We start from the raw sequence: 6,262 nt of genomic DNA on the forward strand, positions 1-6,262 counted from the left end.
TACAACTAGAATTTAAGTAGGATGAGATTTATAATAGGGTATCAGATTAAAGCACTTGGTTTAGGGGAATGAATAAGCTGGGATTATACCACTACTGTGTATGTCAATCAACTCTCTTTTTGGTAATTAAAATACATGGCACATTCACACAGAAGACACATGTGTGCCAAGACACATGGAAAAAAAGTGTCCAAAGCAACAAAACATGGGCACCAACCCTAGTGTCCATCAATAAGAGAAAGGATAAACTGTGGAATATTTGCCAACAATAATAACATAGTTACATGCAACAACATGGATAATCCTTGAAAACTTAGTTTTGAGCTTTTTAAAAGTGAGGTTATAATATACATATACCCTTTTTATAAATTAAAAAAAACACAGACACAAAAACGAAGGGACTTCCCGGGTGGTCCAGTGGATCAGAATCCTTCCAACGTGGAGGACACAGGTTTGGTCTGCGGTCTGACAACTACGATCCTGCACGCCAAGGGGAAGCTAAGCCCACTTGCCACAGCCACTGAGCCCACGCTCCAGAGCCTGTGTGCTGCAACTAGAGAAAGACTGAGTACAGCAATAAAGACCCAGCACAGCCAAAAAACCCCTTCAGTGACAGAAACAAAATAAAAGGTCCCTCCTAAGGAAATGTAAAATAAAAGATATGGTTTTAGAAAAACAAGCAAATGTAGACAAACTTGATTAGGAACATATACATGTCACAAAAGCATTTTACAATAAAATCAGGAATGGTTAACACAAAATCCAGTGTAAGGATGGGTACAGTGAATGTCATAGGAGAAGGGCATAAAGAAATATACAACAGTATGGGTAGCAATCTAGTCCTCTTTTTCTAGCCTTCTGTTTAACAACTTTATTGAGATATGGCTCGCATATGATTATAGTACTATAATAGGTTTATAATACATATGCATCTTGGAAAGGTTGCAACTTGAAGGTTTGTATGTAGGGGACTTACTGTACAATTCATCCATCTGAAGTATACCATCTGATGATGTTCACAACCATCACTAGTTTTAGAACATTTTGCCAGCTCAAAAACAAACCCTGCACCCTTCGCTATCACCCCCACCCCCACCATCAACCTCCACACCTAAGAAACCACTAACCTACTTTGTCTCCATACATTGCCCTGTTCTGAACATTTCCATATGAATAGAACGATACAATGTGTGCTCTTTCTTGATTAAATCCTTTCACTTAGAATAATGGTTTCAAGGTACATGTAATCAGTATTTCATTCTTTTTTATGGCTAAATAAAATCCCATTGTATGGATATATCACATTTTATTTATCCATTCCTCAGCCTATGGACATCTCAGTTATTTTTAATTTGGTTGTTACGAATGGTGCTGGTATAAACATTTATGTACAGGTTTTTGTGCCAACATGTGCTTTCATTTCTCTTGGATGTATATACTTAAGAGTGAAATTGTTGTTTCACATGGTAACTCTGTTTAATTTTTGAGGAACTGCCCAATTGTTTTCCAAAGCAACTGTACAAGAAATATTTCTACCAGCAACATATAAGGGTGTCAAGGGTTCTAACTCCTTCACATGCTCACCAACACTTATCTGACTTTTCAATTCTAGCCATCCTAGTGGGTGTGAAGTGGTACCCCACTGTGGTTTTGATATGCATTTTCTGACGAATAATGATGTTGAGCTATTTTTTCATGTGCTTATGGCCATTTGTATATGTTCTTAGGAGAAATATTCATTCAGATATCTTGACAATTTCTATATTGGGTTACTTTTTATTATTGAGTTGTAAGAACTCTATATATTTGGATACAAGTTCCTTATCAAATATAGGATTTTAAAATATTTTCTCCCATTCTGTGGGTTATATTTTCACAATTATCTAGTTCATAAGCCCTAGTTTTTAAGGGTTGAAAGCCCTAGTGAAAGGGCTGCCATGTTAAGTTGCTTCAGTCATGTCTGACTCTTTGAGACCCCATAGACTGGAGCCTGGCACGTTCCTCTGTTCATGGGATTCTCCAGACAAGAATACTGGAGTAGGTTGCCATGCTGTCCACCAGGGGATCTTCCTGACCCAGGGATCGAACCTGAGTTTCTTATGTCTCCTGCATTGACAGGCAGGTTCTTTACCACTAGCACCACCCGGGAAGCCCGGGACAGGGCTACAGGCAGTTATTTGAATATTATGTTTACAGTTTACATAAACTTACCAAATTATTTTATGTATATCACATAATTGAATTAAAAAGGAAATGTCATACATAAAGATGTCTGTTAGGAAATATTCGACACAAAATACTGCAATGCCCAAAATAAGTTAATGCTACTCTTGAAGGTATTAACTTAACTCCTGGGTATGACTTAAGTGAAAAAGTGAAAGTGAAGTTGCTCAGTCGTGTCTGACTCTTTGTGATCCCGTGGACTGTAGCCCACCAGGCTCCTCCGTCCATGGGATTCTCCAGGCAAGAGTACTGGAGTGGGTTGCCATTTCCTTCTCCAGGGGAATCTTCCCGACCCAGGGATTGAACCCTGGTCTCCCACATTGCAGGCAGACGCTTTAACCTCTGAGCCACCAGAGAAGCTCCTGGTATGACTTAAGCCCCCAGTTAATCTGGCCCATTGACCCTTTCGAGAGGTGCCTCTCCAGGCACTTCCCTGGAGGTCAGTGGTTAACATTTTGCCTTCCAATGCAGGGGGTGAGGGTTCAATCCCTAGTTAGGGAGCTAAGATCCTACATGCCTTGTGGCCAAAAAACCAAACTATAAAACAGAAGCAATATTGTAACAAACTCAATAAAGACTTTAAAAATGGTCCACATCAAAAAAAGAAAAAAATCTTAAAAACAAACAAACAAACAAACAGGTTCCCCTCCAAACTCTACACATGGTAGGAGGGAAGAGTAAACTACTACCAATGTGACAAACCTGCCCCCTTTCTCCAGCTGCTTTTGTGTCTCCCATCCTCTCCCAAGCTAAAAATGAATTTTACAGTTTTTACTGCCTGGAAAAAAAAAAGACTATTTCAAGGACAGGGGAGCTTGGCAGATGCTACAGTCCACGGGGTCACAGAGCTGGATAACAAATTTCAATACTGATGAAAATTATATGAACTTCAAATTTCAGTGTCCACGAATAAAGTGAAATACAGTCACATCATTTATTTAGTCATTTTCTGTGGCTGGTTTTAAGCTACAACAGCACAGATGAGTAGTTACTAAAGAGACCACAGAGCCAAGAAAGTCTACAAGTTTACTATCCAGCCCTTTACTCTAAACCTTACCTTATATCAACAAGTTAAAATATTTTTCACTTCTACAATGAGCAGCAAAAACCTATTTCCTACTAGCCAATACTGCCTTGACATTTACCTTCATGATTTCTCAATTTTTTCCTCTTTAATTTTAATAAATATTTATGATACCTCAGTTCTAATTTATTAAGGACTTTTAGATTTGGAGATCAAAGAGTAGTGTTTCCTTAAAAAATAATGTAGTATCTTCAAAAAGTCACAACCACACTCAAACCGTTGGGTTAATCATTTTAACAAACTTTTACTGCCTGTTCATTAAAGGGTTGGAGTCAAATACTGCTTGGTGCAGTAAAATCTTTAAAAAAAAAAAACCCACCCTTGCCCTCAGGAGGCTTACAGTCTAACTGGACTTTAATAACTATAAGAACAATTCCCCCAAGGATCACTCCACAGCCGTAACCTTACATTACATGGGCTTAGATATTTTGCCAAGAATTCTAAGCCATGTTCCTTAAATTAAAAAAGTCTTATATAAGCAGTAAAGAAATAGTACTCTGCAAACAATTCTGGTTAACTTCTGTGGTTTAAGTCCCATAGACTTCTGCATTCCTCTGACTATATAACCAGAGGTTCTTGATCTTCTCTGCTGTGTTCATCTCCGCTTTGGCTGTTTGGACCTAATTCTAGTTCAATATCCATATTCATTCCTTTTAGAGAATGCAATCATTCAAATATCGCTAAACCCTGCAGCCTATTTGTGATGTCTGATACCACTCTGATGGCAATAAAGGCAAGGCTATATGCATATGTGATTATTAGTCTCCAAAGCGAAGATAACGAAGCTGCTTCCACCAAACCCCTCTACCCAAGGAAAGACCCAGTGGTGGCGAGGTGACCTCTTCGGAGCTGTCCCTCAATGCCTCAGTGGCCAGTACATTTTTTTAAAGTGACTCAAGACCTCAGGTCAGGTTCTGCAGAGAAGCCAGGTCCATTTCTTTCCAGCACTTCCTGGCTAGGATCAAATTCAGTCCAATGACAACCCCCCTTCCCCAATACTCCGCACCCCCTGAGGCTCAGAGCAGAGGGGGCGAGCACCCCCAAAGTTAGACCCGCCTGGAGTGCGGCTGCGAGGCCTCAGCCACGGGTCCAGCCCCGAGACCGCTGCACGCCCGCACCCGCCTTCCAGCCCGGCCTGCGCGGCGCGCACCGGGCAGGCGGCGGGGGCGGGGAGCGCCGCTGCGCTGACCCAGATGGGGTGCCCCCCTCACGCCCGCACCCCCGCGTCCGGGCCTTGCACCCAGGCCCCGCGGCCGCCCGCTTCTCCCGCATGCGGGCCAGCAAGCGCCTTTATTCCCCGCGCGCCTCGGCCCGGGCTCCTCTGTACCCCACCCATGGAGCGCAACTTCCGAGCGCGGCCGCGGGGTGCTCCCCCCACTCCACCCCGCGCCCCTCCCGGCCCGGCCCGGCCCGGCCCGGCAGCTCTGGATTACCTGCCCTCGGGTTCTGCGGTCCGGTGCTGGGCGATGCCAATCCGCGCTCGGCCACTCGCGCGCCCTCCTCCCCCCCTCCTCCTCCTCCTCACCCCCCCTAGCAGGAGTCGGTGTCGGTCACGCTGCTCCCGGGGAGAGTGGCCGGCGGCTTCCGGGAGCTCCAAATACTGACTCGCCGAGAGGGAGGGAGAGGGAGAGGGGGGTAGGGAGGGGAGCCAAGCTCCGCCGGGGGGGAGTGGAAATAAAGGGGAGCGGAGGGGAGAGAGGGGATGGAGGAGAGGAGGGGCAGATGGGCCGTGGGAGAAAAGAGCGAGAGGAAGAAGGCAGAGGGCGGCAGGCTCAGACAGGAATGAATTCGCTGCATCAGGCAGCCTTGCAAAGAAGTCTGGAAAGATCCGGGAGGCTCCTGGCTGAAGAAGCCGAAGATTGGATCCTCAAAGGCTTGTGCAGAGAAAGGATGGGTCCTTGGGGAGCTACAGACCGGCCAGTGTTCTCCCCAACCCCAGTAGAGGGATAAAGTTCCTGGCTGGAGAGGGAGGTGGAGAAGCAACACTTCAGCTAGACACAAAGTTCAGATGCATTCATATTTTGCAACAACATTTTAACAATGTATTTTAAAATGTACTTTACATACATCTTTTTGTAAAAATTGCCTGATTGGTTAAGGATAAAAGTGCTGTGCTTAGTGACCTCCTAAACTGTAGTCCGCCAGGCTCCTCTGTTCATGGGGTTTCTCCAGGCAAAAATACTGGAGTGGGTTGCCAAGCCCTCCGCCAGGGGAACCTTTCCTACCAAGGGATCGAACCCAGGTCTGCCACATTGCAGGCAGATTCTTCACCGTCTGAGCCACCAGGGAAGCCCACTTCCTGGTACCCTAAACCAATTTACTTTTATTGTATTTGTGGCCATTCCCCTTGGTATGTTGACTACAATTACAAAACTGGAGATTTTTACTTTTTTTTGTTAACGCTGTTAGAAAGAAAACATTGATTTTCAATTTTCATTAGTTTATTTCAATCTGAAAAAGTAGACTTGAAGCTCTTCATTGAATGAATGCTAGGAAAATAATTACAGAGAAGAAAGGGGGGCGGGGTTGCATTGATATTTCTTAAAGCAAAATTTCTAAGCAAATACTAGGATGAGTGTCTAAAAAGCCAGTATTTTCTCTCGGTGTTAAAATTGCATGTAATTTGGTTCTGTGCATGACAAGGCTATTCTGACCCCAGAGGTCACAACTTAAGGTTTTTTCCTATCACACACTGTTCTTTGTCCAACACTGGTGATGAGGGGTGCCTTCTTGCTCCCCTTTGTCTGGAAAGAAGGGAAACAGAATGACATTGTTTATGTCATTGATCACATCGCTATGTGAATGGATACATTACACATATCCAGGATCAGTGCTGTCCCTGCTGTGCACATGCCTTGCATTTGATAGGTACTCAATACATTTTTACTGAAGAATGAATGAACAGACGAATCTTTAAAAATATATATACATATATATATGTTCCAGGAATACAAA

General features: G+C 43.8%; 1 protein-coding gene across 1 annotated transcript in view; it reads right to left on the reverse strand.

Moving 5' to 3' along the window:
- Positions 1-4,793, reverse strand: part of CAP2 (cyclase associated actin cytoskeleton regulatory protein 2) — a 134,996-nt gene extending 130,203 nt beyond the window's left edge. The window contains 1 exon segment of the mRNA NM_001098979.2: positions 4,741-4,793. The gene's annotated coding sequence lies outside the window, so the exon portion shown is untranslated.
- Positions 4,794-6,262: the final 1,469 nt, after the last annotated feature.

This window comes from Bos taurus, chromosome 23 (assembly GCF_002263795.3).
Source record: "Bos taurus isolate L1 Dominette 01449 registration number 42190680 breed Hereford chromosome 23, ARS-UCD2.0, whole genome shotgun sequence".
Taxonomy (NCBI): Eukaryota; Metazoa; Chordata; class Mammalia; order Artiodactyla; family Bovidae; genus Bos; species Bos taurus.